This window comes from Mobula birostris, chromosome 8, assembly GCF_030028105.1.
Source record: "Mobula birostris isolate sMobBir1 chromosome 8, sMobBir1.hap1, whole genome shotgun sequence".
NCBI lineage: Eukaryota > Metazoa > Chordata > Chondrichthyes > Myliobatiformes > Myliobatidae > Mobula > Mobula birostris.
In genome coordinates this window covers 49989766-50009210 of record NC_092377.1, presented here as the reverse complement: position 1 = coordinate 50009210, position 19445 = coordinate 49989766, and the positions used below count along the sequence as shown (strand labels likewise).

The 19445-nt window shown below is 45.5% G+C and overlaps 1 protein-coding gene across 1 annotated transcript in view; it reads left to right on the top strand.

Moving 5' to 3' along the window:
* Positions 1-19445, top strand: part of ppp2r5a (protein phosphatase 2, regulatory subunit B', alpha isoform) — a 159626-nt gene that overhangs the window by 36824 nt on the left and 103357 nt on the right. The gene's annotated exons all lie outside the window — the stretch shown is intronic.

Sequence of the window (19445 nt, the reverse complement as noted above, 5' to 3'; positions counted from 1 at the left end):
TGCTTCCTCCTCCATCCTGCGAGCTGCCTGGTTCTTACTCTTTACATCAAGGCCCAGCACAGACAGCAGCTTCCATGCCGACCTTGCTAGGAACTCTCTATAGCCGATCTCCACGGGGGAAGACATGTCTGCCATTTGTTGTGCCTGCCCTCCTGGACTAATGACTTCAGGGCCTTCCTCTCATGAGCCTCCTCACATCCTTCCTCCCATGGTACTGTAAGCTCCACCAGGATGACCACCTTGTCTTCGGTGCGACCTCAGTACGATGTCTGGTTGAAGTGTGTTTTGCACCACCTCCAGGAACTGCATCTTCCTCTCTGCATTGACCCTTATCTCCCATGATTTGGCAGTTTGCAGCAGATTGGATTTAGGCCTCTTTGATATGACAGGCATGGCCCTCTCCTTGATGAAAATGACTGTTCTATTTGCCAGCTGGTCTCTTTTTACACCTCTCCTGCTCCAGTGTATCAGCAAAACCTTGTTGTGGCACACCTATACTGTCCTACTGTTAAAGCTGTTTTACTTCCTGATAGTATGTGTGCCAGTGAACCCCACTAACCACAAAACTTGCAATTAGGGTCCTCTCTCAGATCCCATATGTGCAGCTGTGATGGTGTAGGGAGAGTGTCATACACGGACCGCAGGAGGAAAGAAATGCAGAAGGGCTTCAGTCTCCAAAGTTCTGCCTAAGTGATCTTGTGCTTAGGAATATCCCATTTCGTCCAGGCGTCCTGTGACCCCAACTCCACTGCCTTCGATATCCGCCTTTCATCTTCACGGTTCCATACTTCTGCCTGGACCATGTCACGCCTATCCCTTACACTTGCATTCCCCCATTGTTGGAATTGTGCCGAGCCGAGGCCTTGCCATCCGAGGCATGGGTTGTCAGTGATGTCTCTCAACTGCAAGGAATTCACTATCTAGTCTGTGGCTGAGTTGGCGGCCCACTTTCAGTCTGATCTTGTTGTGACTTCTGCTCGGTTTATTAGCTTGTCATCGGAGCCCCCAGTGTTAAAACAGCTCTTCAGTTTGTCATTTTGACCTCCTCCCTTTTTGATCATCATGCATCTGGACTTCCTGGCCTTGAAGGTTGTCTTAGCCCAGGTAGCTACATTGTCCAGGGTTTCCAATATCCATCTTGTTTGGACATGCGTTACAATGGTTACTGTGATATCATCCATGAACCCCCACATTACAGGTTGTCGGATGCGGGCTCCAACTCTGGGTCTCAGGTTATGTCTGCTGCTGCTGATAGGAGGAGGTTCATGCATATGACAAACAAGATAGGGCAGATGCCACAGCTGGTTGGAATCTATTTTTGGAGGTCTTGCCATCTGGTTGTAAAATTGCCTGAAGTGAAGTGTAGATTGAATTCTTCTAGGTGGCTGGTGATCATGTCTTGCATTACTGGTGGTATATGGTAATGGTCCAGGACAACCTGGATGAGGACATGTGGAATTGATCCGTAGGCGTTGGGTAAGTCTAACCAGAAGAGTATTAAGTTGGCTTTCTTCTGCTTGGCCTCGCGGATCATTTGGCTGATTATTGAACTGTGTTCAAGGCATCAAAAAAAAACCTGGGATGCCATCTTTCTTTGTGGATATGTTGATGTACTGTTTCTCCATTAAGTAAGAGGTCAGCCTTCTTGCGAGCACTGAGAAGACTACCTTGCACTCCATGCTAAGAAGGGAAATTGTCCTAAACTGGGTGATTGTAGAGGAATCTTCTTGCTTGGGAACAAGGTATCCTTACAGCCATTTTCCAGCTTGGTGGGATAGGGTCTTCGGTCCAAACTTTCTTCATTATTTTTCTCAACCTCCAGTGGAGTTTTAGACATTTCTTATATACCTTGTAGGGTATACTACTTGATCCTGGGATGGCTGATGATATCATGGACTTCCTGCCACATTGAGCACAGTTGCTGGGATTCGTGGTTGAGGGATTTTTGGATTGAATTCTAGTCCCTGGTTCCTACGGGGAACGCTGTGCGATTCCCGCAAAAATTCTTCCACCTCCTGCTTTGAGCTGGTTAGGGTACCAGATTTTCACTGATTGAGAAGAGCCGTGGTGAACCTGAGTGGGTTTTTAACAAACTGCACTCCCCTCTTTTCCTACTTTCTTCACTTTCACAGCTGCTCCACCCTCTTGAGCTTGTGCAGCTGTTCCCACAGTTTGCTGGTTAGATCTTTGATACCACCTTTTTTGTCAGGTGAACTGTTTTTGAATTGTTGTTCAGGGTCTTTATCTCACTTCTCAGGTGGCAAATCTCCCTTTCCCTCCTGTTTGGTTGCCATGATGGTTTAAGCTCCCCTTCCTTCTCCTTTGGACTGAATCACTCTTTAGCAAAGTTGAACATAATGGCTGTGAGGAAGTCAGTTTTCTTGTAGACAGATCCTGCCATTGTAGCTTCCAAGATACAATCCAGGTCGTCATCGAACTGCTTCCAAGATAAATTGATGATCTAGCCCATATAATCTTCTCTTTACTTAATGAATGGATTAGGGTGTCAGAAGGGGCACTCACTTGGTCTCTTTTTTGGCACTGGGGCTGCTCAGGTGCAGAGAGGTCTTCAGCTCTATGGGGTGCTTCTTGGCTTGAGTTCTCCATCATCTCACCAGCTGTTGAGTCCATGTGTTACACTTGAGTCACCTTTGTTCTGCAGCTGGACCTACTTTGGTGTATCTTGAGGCCTTTGATGTTTTTGCAGATCTTACTGCAATGGCACTTTGCAATGAATGCTTCCCTGGTCAGTGTTGTTTGCTTGAGGCTTCTCGTTAATGTATTTTCAGCCCTGGCTATTGCCATTATCTCCATCCTATTGAATTTCTTTACCTCCACACCACCCCCGCAACTCCCGGGAGACTCTGTGGGTATTGCGTAATTAGTTCATCCCTAGCTTGTATGGTGCCCTCTTGCAAGTGCTGCATGCAAGGTGTGCCCGTGCCAATTTTTCCTGGAGGTCAGCTATCTTTCCACTGTCACTGACCTTTCTCGATTGCCATCCAGTCTTTCCTGGAAGTCACTGGCGAACTAGATGCGCTTGTGTCATACACCAGGGTCCTCTCTGCAGTTAACGGATGAGGTATCTGTAGCCTTTGGCCAGGAGCAGATGTCATCAGGTGGTGCTCAACCTTCCTAGAGTGTTTCGACCCTTAACCACTGCGCTCTCCAGTTGGCGGGTCAGCAGTTGTGGCCAAGTAACTGCCCATCTGCTCCTGACTTCCAGCTCAACTCCTCTCGCCTGTTCCATATCCAGCAAGAGGCCCTTTCTGCTTTCTCCTTCATCCTGCGAGCTGCTGAGTTCTTGCTCTTTTCAAGAAGGCCCAGTGGAGACAGCAACCTCCATGCCGACCTTGCCGGAGCCCTCGACTGCCGATCTCCACAGGGAATAGCCACGCAAGCCATCCTTTGTCCCTGCACACCTGGTCTAAGGACTGGTGCTTTAAGGCCTTCTTCTAATGAGCCTCCTCAAACCCTTCCTTCCTCGGTACTGTGAGCTCCACCAGGATGATTTTCTTGTCTTTGGTGGACCACAGAATGATGTCTGGTGGAAGTGTGTTTTGCACCACCTCCAGGAACTGCAGCTTCCTCCCCACATCGACCCTCATCTCCCATGATTTGGCAGTTTGCAGCAGATTGGATTTAGGCCGCTTTGATATGACAGGCATGGCCCTTTCTGCCCTGTTTCCCTCTCTGCCATCTGGTCTCTTCTTACACCTATCCCATTCCAGTGTGTCAGCAAGGGACACATGAAATGTGTGCCATTTAATTTATACAGATTGGTTAAGTCAGAAAAGTAAAATTCCATAAGCATGAAAGGAAAGTGGAAAGTTTACTCAGTGACATGAGGCAAAGGAGAAGGATGACGAGTATTTTAGTGATTTTTTTTTAAGGCTGTTTATGATGGGATTTTTGCAGATATTAGGTTTCTTCCTTTAATAATATACTGTATGCAAATCGTTTGTATTTGAACATAGAAGTTAAAATATTCTGGGTTTAAATATAGCAACCACAATTAACAAGTCTCCAAACGATAACAAAATTGTTTACGTGGTTGATAATACTGTAGCCTGCAGGAAGTTATAAATTAATTGGTTAGGTCAGCAGAAAATAGCAAATAGTGTTTAGTCCAGAGAAGTTAGAGGCAATGCACTTGAGAGTCAAACAGAGCAAGGAAATGAGCAATAAATGTTAGCATACTTATTTACATCGTGACAGTGCATGTCTACAAATCAGAGGTGCTAGAAATCAGTTTTATTGGATACCTTTCCATTATTGGCTGAGGCATAGAATTCTGAGAGGAGACTCATTCTTGATCTATACTGCAGTTGTAATCAATCTGTGTGCTTGAGGGCCTAAGGTGCCGTTGGCTAGTGTATTGTGGGAACAAGAGTTGAAAAAGTGTGCGGGGCTGCTTTGGACATTCTGTGCACTGGAGATCACGAGGAGACGTTGATTTCAATAGGTTTTAATAGGTACAGTTAATGTCAGAGAAATGTATACATATACATCCTGAAGTTCTTCTTCCTTTTCTTTGCAAATATTCACGAAAACAGAGGAGTGCCCCAAAGAATAAATGGCAGTTAAATATTAGAACCCCAAAGCCACCCCCCTCCCCCAGCTCCCTCTTAAGCAGCAGCTTGTATTGGCATGTATAATGTGGGAGCGATATTTGAAAAAAAGCGACTGGGGCCATTTGGGAGATTTTGTCCCCTTGAGGTTTTGGGGTAATTGGGCATGAGGCAAGAGCCAATAAAAATAAATCATGTTTAAGCAGAGTGACTATTGTGTGAGTGAGTGGAGGGTTTGAGGCTTTGTCTCAAGAGACTTTGACAAGGCTATGTAAAGTTTCTGATACTTACTTCCAGGGTAGCTAGAAAGTGGCTTTTGCCTAAGTTGATCTGACTTTTGTTAATATGGACCAACTGATCTAGAAGATGCTTGATGCTGTAAAGCATTGATTCCACTATGTATAATATCAGCACATAAATGAAGAAAACTGATCAATGGTTTTGTGAATTTTTGGTGTTGAGATCAGTGAAAATGCAACTTGGTGATGACTGGCATCCCAGGTAGCAATAAAAGAATAACCTTTGGAACCAATGCCAATACCAATCTTCGGAAATTGATTCAGCCCCTTTATCAATGTATGGAGAGAGAGAGAGAGAGAATCATTCATGGACCAGGTTTAACCCAGAACATTAGTGAAGGTGAAGTCACAAAGAAAGTTTGTGGAAGGGCAGTCAAGAAATATGAAATGATATTTAAAGAAACCAGATACAGAACAAACTCTGAAGCTAACAGTTCCTCAAAAACAACTAATTAATGTAAGCATTAAGCTAGATACAAGTATCATTAGATGAAACATGCATTGATCCTGGCAAGCAATGTAGAATCTACCAATAGAAGCAAGCTTCAATCTACTCTAGAAGTTCAGTAAGCTTAACAGAGGGATCCCAAAAGTGAGGAGGACATTGTTATAGGTCTTTGATCTCAACTGACAAAACGTTTTTTCCTATTAAATAAATATATGAACTTCCTACTAAACATGAACCATTATATTGTGCTATATCAGTGGTCCCCAACCACCGGGCCGCAGAACATGTGCTACCGGGCTGTGAGGAAACGACATGAGTCAGCTGCACTTTTCCTCATTCCCCGTCACGCACTGTTGAACTTGAACTTAGGGCTGCCAACTGTCCTGTATTTGCCGGGACATCCTGTATATCGGGCTAAATTGGTTTGTCCCATACGGGACCCGCCCTTGTCCCGTATTTCCCCCGCTAAGTTATAGCGTTCCTATGAAACCTTCCGTGCCGAAATGGCGTAAAGCGCAGAAGCAATTACCATTAATTTATATGGGAAAAATTTTTGAGCGTTCCTAGACCCAAAAAATAACCTACCAAATCATACCAAGTAACACACAAAACCGAAAATAACGCTAACATATAGTGAAAACAGGAATGATATGATAAATTCACAGTCTATATAAATTAGAAATAATGTATGTACTGTATAGTCGGAAAGATGAAGGCAAAACAGATTTGTGGGGGAAAGAAAAATTGGCACATATGCATATGCGCATGTCACGCATGTGCACACAGGTGCCCGCGCAAGGCTTCATGGTCATGGTAGTCTTTCCTGAGGTAAAGTGTCCTGGGATTTGACTGCTACTTTTGTCCCTTATTTGGGAGTGAGAAAGTTGGCAACCCTAACTGTAAAAGACATGTTGAGGTGAGTTTAACCCTACTTGAACACCCCCCCCCCCCACCCCGGGTCTGCCAGTCCGCAAGAATATTGTCAATATTAAAACGGTCCGCGGTGCAAAAAAGGTTGGGGACCCCTGTGCTATGTCACTGTAACCACGGTGACATTGTTATTTTATTATACTCCGTGGCCTGTAGCTAGTATGTTTATCCTAATATAATAACTCATGCAGTTAAGTTTATTCACAGCACACAAGCTGTAACTTTGATCAGATGTTTAATATTAATCTATGGTTTTATTGTTTTATAAGGTATTCTAATGGCATTGTTTGTTGATATAGGAGGAATTTAATCCCTTCTCAGTTATCTTCATTTTGCACAGAGAAATATGGAAATGAAGCTGTAATTTAGATTGGATTATGAAGACACTCAGTCCTCTTTTATTGTCATTTAGTAATGCATGCATTAAGAAATGATACAATATTTCCTTCGGTGTGATATCACAAAACACTGGACAGACCAAGACTGAAAAAAACTAACAAAACCACAAAATTATAACATATAGTTACAACAGTGCAACAATACCATAACTTGATGAAGAAGTCCATGAGCACAGTAAAAGTTCAAGATCTCTCAAATGTCCCACATCTTACGCAGACGGGAGAAGGAAGAAAAACTCTCCCTGCCATACCCAACCACAGTCCGACTCTGAGTCATCCAAAAACTTCGAGCTCTGACCAGCTCTCTGACACCGAGTACTAAGCGCCATCTCTATCTGAATGGTTTGACCTCCATCTCGGGCGTTAGCAGCAGGCAAAGCCGGGGATTTTGGGGCCTTCCCTCCAAAAGATTCCTGACCGCGCAGTAACGACAGCAGCGAACGAGCGTTTCAGAAATTTTTCCAGATGTTCCTTTGTGCTTTCGCGTCCATCTCCATCAAATCAGAATTGCCCATGGCCCCTATTTAACGGATACAATATCATTTTCACCAGAGGGCTGCGCACGCGCGGCACGCTGCTTCTCCTCCTGCCACCCTGTAATTTGATGATGCTGATTAGACAAGATTTATTAAAGGTTCTATTTCCTCGCGGGTCTTAGAACATAGAAAATCTACAGCACATTACAGGCCCTTTGGCCCACAATGTTGTGCCAACCTTGTAACCTACTCTAGAAACCGCCTAGAATTTCCCTACCACATAGCCCTCAACTTTTCTAAGCTCCATGTACCTTTCTAGGAGTCTCTTTGTATCTGCCTCTTCCACCTTTGCTGGCAGTGCATTTCATGCACCCACCACTTCTCTGTGTGAAAAGCTTATCTTTGACGTCCCCCTTGTACCTACTTCCAAGCACCTTAAAACTATGCTGCCTCGTGGCAACCATTTCAGCCCTGGGAGAAAGCCTCCACACGATCAATGCCTCTCATCATCTTATACACTTCTGTCATGTCACCTCTCATCCTCTGTTGCTCCAAGGGAGAAAAGGCCAAGATCACTCAAGCATGCTCTCATAAAGCATGCTCTCCAATCCAGGCAACATCCTTGTAAATCTCCTCTGCGCTGTCTCTATAGCATTCACATCCTTCCTGTAATGAGATGATCAGAACTGAACACAGTTCTCCAAGTGGGGTGTAGCTGTAAATTGCCTCATGGCTCTTGAACGCAATCCCACGATTGATGAAGACCAATACACCATACGCCTTTGTAACAACGCTTGTCAACCTGTGCAGCAGCTTTGAGTGTCCTATGGACATAGACCCCAAGATCTTGCAGATCCTTCACACCGCCAAGAGTCTTACCGTTAACATGATTTCTGTCTTGATATAGTATTATATCATTCACTTGTAAAGCTGCTTATAATGTTCATTTTGTAATTTTTTTTTGTAGAAGTAGACTTTGGAAAGCAGTCATCATGTTTCCACCGCATTAAAAATGCATAAATAAGAGCTGAAGTTTGGACAACATTTTTGCACAGACAGAAAATTTGGTTTCTTTTAGCAGAATGAGATTTAATGCAATACTTTCGCTAGTGGAAAGTCTCAAAAATCTATACTACTAAAACGTGCTACTAAAGAGACACATGGAGGCAGAGAGAACTGGACTCAGAGTGCCTTTACTGATTCAAAATCGCGTGCTTAAATCTCCCCTCCCATGGACCCCTGCGACTCGTGGGGCGGACGTGACGTCAGACTGTCCCCGGAGGGTCTGCCCCGAGCAGATAGTTCCAAATGCACTACCGAGTCCCATGTGTGCGGGCTGCCCCACTGCACCCCCCGGGAGAAACATCTATCGGGGGACTGGAACCCCCAGCCTGCGTGGCTTGCCTGGGTGGCCAGCCTCACCGGCGCGGTGCAGGTACCCTCACTGGTTGCTCAATGTCCAAGTGCGCTGGTTTGAGACGGTCTACTGTAAAAGTCTCTTCCCGGCCACCCACCTCCACGACACACGTGGTTCCATTGTGCCAGATCACCTTGAAGGGTCCCTCGTATGGCTGCTGTAGAGGTGACCTGTGCATTCCCCTGTGAATAAAAACATACTCACAGTCTTGGAGGTCTTTAGGGGTGAAGGAGGGCGTGGGACCATGCCTGGAGGTCGGGACCAGTGCCAGGGTCCCTATCTTGTCCTGCAGCCTCGTTAGCACCGCTGTTGGAGTTTCTGCCAAACCTCGGGCCTCTGGTATGAACTCGCCTGGGACCGTCAGGAGGTCGCTGTAGACCAATTCCGCCGAGGGAGGTGTCCAGGTCCTTCTTGGGGGCTGTGCGGATGCCCAGTAGGACCCAAGGAAGCTCATCTGTCCAGTTGGGGCCCCTGAGGCGCGCCATCAGGGCGGACTTGAGATGCTGGTGGAATCGCTCTACCAAACCGTTGGACTGGGGATGGTACGCTGTGGTGTGATGCATCTGGGTGCCCAAGAGCTGCGCCAGTGCTGTCCACAAACCCGCCGTGAACTGCGCCCCTCTGTCGGAGGTGATGTCCGTTGGGAGGCCAAACCTGGCGATCCAGTTTGCAATGAGCGTCCTGGTGCAGGACTCAGTGGACTTGTCTGCGAGCGGTACGGCTTCCGGCCATCTGGTGAACCTGTCTACCGTGGTAAAGATATACCTGGCGCCCCGGGAAACTGGCAGGGGGCCAAAGATGTCCATGTGGATGTGTTGGAACCTCCTGTGCACCGGCTGGAACTTCTGGAGGGGAGCCTTCATGTGCCGCTGGACTTCGGCGGTCTGGCAGTGTACGCAGTTCCTGGCCCAGTGTCTGACCTGTTTGCGCAAACCGTGCCAGACGAATTTGTCCGCTACCAGCTTGATGGATGCCGGGATGGACGGGTGGGCCAGGTCGTGCAGCGTGTCAAACACCTGGCGCCTCCATGCTGCTGGTACCATGGGCCGGGGTTTGGCGGTAGACATGTCGCACAGGAGTCGATCCGCTGCCGGGCCGATGGAGACGTCCTCCAACTGGAGCCCCGAAACTGTGGTGCGGTAAGCCAGGATCCCGGTGTCTGACCGTTGTGCTTCCGCCAGTGCTGTGTAGTTTATTCCTAAGGATGATATGCCTACTGAGTGGAGGCAGAGGCGAGACAGTGTGTTGGCGACAATGTTGTTCTTCCCTGCGATGTGGCGGACGTCCGTGGTGAATTCTGAAATAAAGGACAGGTGCCTCTGCTGCCGAGCCGACCATGGGTCTGATACCTTGGCCAGTGCAAAGGTGAGGGGCTTGTGGTCCATATACACGGTGAATTCCCTTCCCTCGAGGAAATACCGGAAATGCTGGACGGCCAGGTAGAGTGCTAGCAACTCTCTGTTGAAAGTGATGTACTTCACCTCTGGTGGCCATAAGTGCCAGCTGAAGAAGGCGAGTGGTTGCCACTGGTCCTCGACGAGCTGCTCCAGGACTCCGCCGACTGCCGTGTCGGAAGCGTCGAGAGTGAGTGCCATGGGCACATCGACTCTCGGGTGCACTACGAGGGCCGCCTTTGTCAGCGCCTCCTTGGCCTGCTTGAACGCCTCCGTGGACTCCGCGTCCCATGCCACTTCTTTGGCCTTGCCGGCCATCAGGCTGAACAAGGGTCTCATGATGTGTGCCGCCACTGGCACGAACCGATGTTAAAAGTTGACTGTCCCTAGGAACTCCTGCAGGCCCTTGACCGTGCTGGGCTTGGGGAACTGGCAGATGGCCTGGACCTTGTCCGGTAGGGGAACTGCGCCATGTCAGTTGACTCTGTGGCCCAAGAGGTGGATCTCCATCAGCCCGAACTGGCACTTGGCTGGATTGATTGCCAGTCTGTGGTCGCTCAGGCATTGGCAGAGCTGGCGCAAATGTGTCACGTGCTCTTGGTGCGAACTGCTGGTCACCAGGATATCATCCAAGTAAATGGAAACGAAATCCAGGTCGCATCCCACCAAGTCCATGAGCCTTTGGAAAGTTTAGGCTGCATTCTTGAGACCGAAAGGCATCCTCAGGAATTCGAACAAGCCGAACGGGGTGATGAGGGCTGTCTTAGGCACGTCATTGGGGTGCACTGGGATCTGATGGTATCCCCTGACCAGGTCAATTTTTGAGAAGATGGTCGCTCTGTGCAGGTTCGCCGTGAAGTCCTGGATGTGGGGTACAGGGTATCTGTCAGTGGTTGTGGCGTTGTTGAGCCTTCTGTAGTCTCCGCAGGGCCTCCATCGTCCTGCGGACTTGGGCACCATGTGCATCAGGGATGCCCACGGGCTGTCTGAGCGGTGTATGATTCCGATCTCTTCCATCTTACGGAACTCCTCCTTGGCGAGGTGGAGCTTGTCGGGTGGGAGCCTGCGAGCTCGGGCGTGCAGCAGCGGTCCTTGAGTGGGGATGTGGTGCTGCACGCCGTGCTTGGGTTTGGCAGTGGAGAACTGCGGGGTGACTACGGAGGGGAATTCCGCCAGCACCCTGGCGAATTCGTTACCCGAGAGGGTCACGGAATCCAGGTGGAGGGCCGGTAGCTTGGCTTCTCCGAGCTGGAAAGTCTGGAACGTCTCGGCGTGGACCAAACGCCGGCCTATTAGGTCAACTAGGAGGCAGTTGGCTCGTAGGAAATCTGCCCCTAGTAGTGGCTGTGACGCCGCTGCCAATGTGAAAGTCCAAGTGAAACGGCTGGACCGGAAATGCAGTGAGATAGTTCGTGGGCCGTATGTCCGAATACTGGTGCCATTTTCAGGGTGGAGTTCGGGGACTGGGATCGCGTTACAAGTGTCCATGTTCGAGGGGGGTGAATACGCTGACTTCGGCCCCGGTGTCTACCAGGAAGCGCCGCCCGGAGTGTCGGTCCCAGAGGTACAGGAGGCTGTCTCAGTGGCCAGCCGTTGTAACCATTAGCAGCTGGCCCCAACGTTACCCAGAAAAGCACATGGTGGACGGCAGCAGCGCGCGCCTGAGCCCCATCTTTGGTGATAGAAGCACCATTGTTCCGAACTTTCATCTTTTTCCCCCGTGGGTCTCGATGGCTTCAGTTGGGGGGCCTGGGCTTTGGGGCGCGTGATCGTGGCTAGGCCAATGGAGGCTGTTTCATGTTGCTTGCTCTGCCAAAGGACGTCTGCTTTAGATGCGACCCTGCGTTGGTCGCTGAAATCCTCACTCGCAAGGAGGAGGCGAATGTCCTCTGGCATTTGCTCGAGGAACAACTCTTCAAATAAAAGGCACGGCTTATGGCCATCCATGAGCGCCAGCATATCATTGATGAGCTCGGATGGCGTGCGGTCGCCCAGGCCGTCCATGTGTAGGAGCCGCGCGGCCCGTTCGCGGCGGGAGAGTCCGAAGGTATGGATCAGGAGCGCCTTAGGCTTAGTGTACCTGTCCTGTGTTGGTGGCTGGCGTAGGAAGCCAATGATCTGGCCTGCCGTCTCCTGGTTGAGCGCGCTGACCACATAGTAGTACCGCGTGGCGTCGGCTGTAATGTCTCTGATATTGAACTGGGCCTCAGCCTGCTCAAACCAAACGTGGGGCTGAGTGGCCCAGAAAGTCGGGATCTTCAGAGAGACAGTGCTGTGCGAGTTGCTCGAGCTCATGGCTGGTTGCTGAGTCGCCGGCTCCAGATGCCGTCTGGAATGTCGGGGTCACCAATGTAGTCGCGCGCAAACGCGCTACTAAAGAAACACACGGAGGGAGAGAGAACTGAACTCAGAATGCCTTTACTGATTCAAAATCGTGTGCTTAAATCTCCCCTCCCATAGGCCCCTGTGACCCGCGGGGCGGACGTGACGTCAGACTATCCCTGGAAGGTCAGCCCTGAGCGGGTAGTTCCAAACACGCTACCACGTGTCTGCCCGCTGCTCTCGATGGCGGTTGGAGTCCTGCGAGTGCGGCCGCCACAACTGGACCTTACCTATTCACAGTTTATGCATGTGAGTTAGACGTAAAGCGCTGTTGCGTCCTGATGATACGAAGAGGGATGGATCAGAGATCCACATTTTAGGACTGAGATGAGAAGAAAGTGAACTGTGAGGAGGACACAACTGTTGTAAAAGAGCATAGGTTGAGCAAGTGGTTATAATGTGGGAATTGGAAAACATTGTAAGCAAATGTGAACATTAAACACTGGAAATGCTCATCAAGTTGTGTATTATTAATGGAAATAATTATAGAACCTTCATAAGATCTGGTTATGTGAAGAGGTGAGCTCAGGGTTGGTGAAGTAATTTTGCTGTTTACAGAAATGTCGATTGATGGGTTAATAAAGGCAGCTAGACAGAAAACTATCAATAATACTGTACATGTGAGAGCTGTGAAATGCAGGTCAGAGCTACTGTTGAAATCTCAAACCAAAAGGAGAATGTTTCTTCTTCAGCCCTTTGCCTCTTCACCTGACACCTCTGAGCATCTCACATCATTACCTTTCTCTCTCCCTCCCCCCTGCCCCCCCCAAACATGGACTGACTTGTTGCCTGCTAGCTTGTGCTCCTCTTTTTATTCTGGCTTCTGCCCCTTTTCCAGCTCTGATGAAAGATCTTAGCCTGAATTGTCTACTGATTATTTCCCTTCGTAGATGCTGCCTGACTTACTGAGTTTCTTCAGCATTTTGTATGCTGGAAATGACTTGCAGAGCAGAGCTTATGGAGAGAGAAACTTGACCTGAGATTGTGAAAATGGAACTGTAATATAAGAAGCAGAACTGGCCAGTTTTAACACAAACAGAAGTAGTAAGTTATCTGGAATTGTTGAATTTAATGTTGAGCCCTACAGGTTGCAACACTCTCACACGGAATATAAGGTGCAGTTCCTCAATTATACCTTGGACTTTGCTATTGTCCTATGAAGAACAATCAAAAGAACTCAAGATATACCAATTAGGGACTGCAGATGAAAGGACTGCACGTCTCCAGAAAGACGAGAGGCACAAGGGTGGCAGATCAACCAGAAATGATGCCATCAAAAGTGTCCTTCATTAAACGAGGAGGAGCTATATTTGCCTTGCTACGCGTCGTTCTTCTTTAATAAACTGAAGTTTTCTTCTTCAATTATCAAAGCAAAGCGATACCAGTAGCATTCAGGAAAATTTAATGTTCATTCTGGTCACATCATACTGCACTACCCTTCTCTCAAAGGGTGCCCCAATGTGTCACCCCGTTGTCTAGTTGGATACAAAATTGGCTTGAGAGTAGGAGATAGAGGATGGTGTTAGAAGGTTGTTTTTCAGACTGAAGGCCTGTGACCAGTGATATGTTGCAATCAGTGCTGCAACCACTGTTGTTTATCTATTAACTATTTGGATGAGAATATAAGTAGCTTAATTAATAAGTTTGTGGATGTGTATGGTGTGTCCAGAGTGGGGTTGCATCTCTGGTGAAGGGGCTTGTTGTGTCCTTTCTGGGGCAGCTCACTCACCTTTGGGCCCCACTGGTTACTTAGCTCGCATCTATTGCTCCAAATAGCTGTTTGCATGCAACAGCAGCCATACCGTGGTACACTACTTCGACAGGCAGGCTAAACCAGGGGAAGGTAGTCAACGGCCTCATACCCCAGTGAGATGGGGACACGCCTGTCCTAGCATGTGAAATCAGCTCTAGTGCACTGGGCAGATGAGATTAATAGTGACGTCCAACGGACAGGAAGGCATTTCAGCAATGTTTTGTGGAGAGCGAAGGGCAAGACCATCCACTGCAACCAAAGAAATCCCCAGTTAGTGATGACTACTTGCACTGCTGGACCCAGACTTCCGAGGTTAAGAGAGTGGAACTGCCCCAGCGCAGCAGCTTTTCCACTATAAAATGTAGTCATTGTTGGATATGACAGTCAACTATAAGATTGTGGATAACATTAAATTTGGTGGTTTAGTGGTGAGTGAAGATGCTATCTAAGGTTACAGTGAGATGTTGATCAAAGAATGGCAGATGGCGTTTAATTCAGATCATTGTGAGGTGTTGCATTTGGATAAGGGCAAGACTAATATAGGAGGCTGAGGGATGACCTTACTGAGATTTTTAAAATGAGCGGCATAGGTAAGGTGAATAGCCAGGGTTGGGGAGCCCTAAAACTGGAGGGTCATGGGTTTAAAAGTGAGAGAGTGAAGATTTAAAAGAGACTTAAAGGATGTTGCATATATGGAATAAGTTGCCAGAGGAAGTAGCAGAAGCAGGTTCAATTCTGATATTTTAAAGGCATTTGGACAAGTATGTGGATATGAAAGGTTTAGGAAGAAGATGGTGTAAGCGAGCAATGCTACCAAGGGCAACATTCTCAAGACAGTTTATGAAGCTATCCCTGTCACCTCTTCTGCGCCTTCCTTTTATTTCATATATGGTTCTGCTGCTTTCGGAGCCTGTGATCTACATTCTGGCAGTGTGTTTTCAGGCCAGTCGAGTGATCTAGTGCTTTGCTGTCTCCAATAGGGTTCCACAAGGGAAAGAGGGCAGGAAGGCTGGAGATGGGGTGTGGACCTATGATGGACTCCATTCCTCACCGATTGAAGCACTGAGAAAGATTGAAATTGTCGAGGCGGTTGCAGAGTGTGAGCGAGTATTCACTGCTGTCTACTAGCCTCTTGCTCAACGCTGTCGGAGGATGGTGCCAGAGCAAAGTTTAATTGACGTGGTTGGCAAATTGAACTCTAATTCACTAATGTGTTTTCTAGTTGCTCCTTTTTTTCCTTTCGTTGCTAGTTTGGATAGTTTTGAATTGGGGCGGCCTGCAGATAAGGTACAGTGAGCTAAACTGGAATATGTCTCCTGATTTTCTGTTTTGTATTCTTTTTTTTAAATCAAATTTCTGTAGCCATTTGTACAATTTATTTTTGTTTTATGCATGGCGGTGGGGCGGGGGGTGATGCTTTTAGAACGGTTTCCATGGTTCTTCTTTGTTTCATGACTGTCTGTAGAGAAGAGGAATCTCAAAGTATGCTGCATACATACTTTGATAAGAAATGTACTTTGAATCCTTTGATATAGGCCATGTACAGGCAAATGGTAGTAGTTCATTTGGGCAACTTGGTCAGCATGAACGAGTTGGGCTGAAAATTGTAGGACTCTTTCATTTGGCCTCACTGCAACAATGGAAATGGTGAAGAATGACAGGTCAGTTTGGGAGTGGGAGTTAAAATGGCATGTGACTGAAAGCTCAGGATAGCATTTGCAGGCAAGGCACAAGTACTCCGTAAAACAGTTGCCCAGTCTGTACACTCTGCACACTGTAAAGATGGTCACATTCTGAACTTTGAATGCAGATGCAAATGAACCTCTGCCTCACCTTGAAGGGCTCTTTAGGTCACTTCATATCATTTTGACCGATCAATAATGAAGAAGTAATTGACTTCATCAGAATAATGGGTGGTTTGGAGGAAAACTTAAAAATTGTACCACTTGCTAGTAGGTCTTAATTGAGTTGGAAGTGTTTGATTTAGGAAGTGCTGTTCAAAAAATGTTGATGCATGTTGTGGAATAGGCATTCCCAAACTGCTGTGCGCCTACCTTTAGAAGTGCATGAGACACCTTTGAGTTGTATGTGGGCAAAATTTTGTACTAGTGGCTTGGTATAAAATTATTCTTGGGTTTTTATAAGACTGCTCAATGACATGGTAAATTTTCTTCAAGTTGCATCAAACATTGAAACTGTTCCAGTTTGCATTAACTCCGGATCATGAATAAAACACATTAGATCACACTTAGAGCTGTTGTATCCTCAAAGAAAAATTATCTAATATGATTAATCTTCCATAAAAATTGTATTATCATACTCTTCATATCATTTAATATATCCTTTTGGGTAGAGGTGAATTTCTCTGCTTCGCATGTGGGAAGTACATTGTTCAGCTGGTGCCACTCCTTTGCCCACTAGAATTATATTGACTTTTACTGGTACAGTATTAGTATAATTTTGCAAAATGAATCAATTCTTTATTGGAGTTGTTCACGTGGGACTGTTATAGTGATGGAGACATTTTGGAATTGCAAATTAAGTGAATCATTCTACTCACTTTTGACCACAGAGCAAAGGGATTATATTTAGGTGACTACAAAAGACAGAATTTACACTTCACAGCAGAAAACCGATCAGAATTTTCTTCCAAAATGAATGACACAATGTGTTCATTCTTAACATCAAATCTTCAACCTAAATTCCTGTGATATAGATGAAGGACAAACTTGAAGATATCTTAGTGTCAAAATAGCACCTTTCATCGAGGTTGGAAAATGTATCAGATGCTTCACATAAATATATTGAATGGATATAGTTCAAAGGAAATATTAGACACTGTGATTAAAATTGCAAGAGACCATCTAATTTAGAACAGAATTTCAAATACTTATATTAGGAGGAAGAAAAAAATGGTATTTTACCTTTTGATACTGTCATCCACAGTCCTTTGAAATTCAATTATTCATGCATTCTCTGTTAATTTGAAAAATTATTTCTTTCGTCATGCAAGTTCAAACTCTGCTTGAGGGATCTGTAGAAAGATTAATTTTCCAGCAATGTATATTGCAGAATGAGATCTAGAATTTTTCCTTAAACTCCAGCCCTGAGGTTTTTCTTCATAATCTGGAGAAGGGTTGGGGAGGCTTATTTTCAATATGTGCCTCATCCAGTTATTCTGATGTTATGAGATTTGTGATCTAATTGGGATATCCTGTCTTTGAATCCATTTCATGATAGTGATAACTGTACTATCTATAAATGCATATTGTATTTTTCTGAATAGAAAATTTATAAGTAATCTAGCAGAAGTTATTGAATTTTTTTGGAAGAATTAACATGCCTTGTGGATAAAGGAAAAATAGCGAATGTAACATGCTTAAATTTTCAAAATACATTTGATAAGGAGGTAATATGTTTGTGAGCAAAGAATATTGGTTGGCTATCAAGAATTAGTGGGTATGAACGTGTCTTCTAACTGTTGTCAAGGTACAGTTAGTAATATGCGCTGGAGATTGTTATTGTTGCTGTTGCCTCAATATTTTGTATCAGTGACTTGGGTGGCACCGTGGCACTGTTTGCCTCACAACTCCAATGACCATCTGGACACCGGTTCAAATCTGACCCTAGGTTCTGCCTATGTAGTGTTTGTACATTCTCCTTGTGAATGTATGAGTTTCCCTTGGTGCTCTGGTTTCCTTTTACATTCCAAAGACATAGGAAGGGTGATTGATAAGTTCGTGGCTTAAGGTAGAAGGAGTCAATTTTAGAAAACCTAGCACATTTATTTTTCAACATGTCCCCTCCTACATTTACACACTTAGTCTAGCGGTCATGGAGCATACGGATCCCTTCTTTGTAGAAGTCAGTGTCTTGGACCTCCAGAAAGTAGTCCACAGCAGGGGTGATTGATAAGTTTGTGGCCTAAGGTAGAGGTCGTTACATGCACGTGCAGTTCAACTCTTTGAGTGATTATGCAGAAAGTTTTAAGTTAATAACTCGTCTCCTTCTACCTTAGACGACTTCTACAAAGAAGGGATCCGTATGCTCCGTGACCGCTGGACTAAGTGTGTAAATGTAGGAGGACACTATATTGAAAATTAAATGTGCTAGGTTTCCTAAAATTGACTCCTTCTACCTTAGGCCATGAACTTATCAATCACCCCTCATATGTTGATAGATTAATTAGATGGTGTAAATTGCCCTCAGTATTTAGGTGTGATGGAATGTGAGGAAAGATGGGAATGTAAGAAGAATGAAATATTACTACAAGCAGGTACTTGTCTGGATTTGGTGGACCGATAGCCTTTTTCCATGCTGTATGACTTGATTGACTTGGAAGAAGGCACTGAATGTTTAGCTGCTAAATTTGCTGATGAAAAGTAAGTTGCAAAGAGAATATAAGAATGCGCAGAAAGTTGTAGGTTAAGTGAGTGGGCAAAGATCTGGAATATAATACGTATAGGAAAATGTGAAATTGTTCATTTTGACAAGGAAAATTTAAAAAATGTATGTTATTTAAATAGTGGGAATTTGTAGCACACTGAGTTGGAAAGGGATCTAAGTTTCCTTGTGTATAATTCACAATAGGCAATAACAAAATTACAGCAAGTAATAAGGAAGGCTAACAGAATGTTATTTATTGCAAGGAGAATTGATTAGTAAACTAAAGAGGTTCAGTGAGATGACATCTGACTGTGTACAGTATTGATCTTATTCAAGGCAGGATGTAAATATAGTGGATTCTGGTTAATTGGGCCATTGGTTAATCAGAGTAGCCACTTATTTGAGACAGGTCCTAAAGAAGAAAAACTAATTGAGGAAATAGCTGGGATTCCCTTTGTTTACTTGGGACACTATGCTGCTTAATTGAGACAGGAGACTGTTGCTGAACAGTTTCTGACTAGCGTCACTTGCATGTACTTGTGTGGCCATTAGACATTACACTGCGCTTAGAGCGAATGGTTTTTAAATAGCATCAGTTGCATGTGCTTGTGTTGTTAGCCATTTGGGCCAATGGACGACTATTCAAAAGCAGTGATGTTTGATAATTTTTTTAAAAAATTTTGTTTTTAAAGAAATTTCAGAATCTTGCTAAGATGCAAGGAAAAACATTAACCGAAGTCTGCACAAATTTTGTTCATTTACAGTCAATCAAAAGAACACAGCAATCGTACGCTGATGAATTTTTTCATCAATATCTATTAGGAAGTAATACACCATTTTATAGTACTGTAGTAGTATTGGTAGTGTTATAATTTGTTCTGTATTTCATTTAAATACATAATTTGCTACTCATTGAAATGGTAGCTTGTCTTTCTTATACCTTTTTTTAACTATTTCCATGAAACCATGGCTAATTGGGACAGCTGCTTAA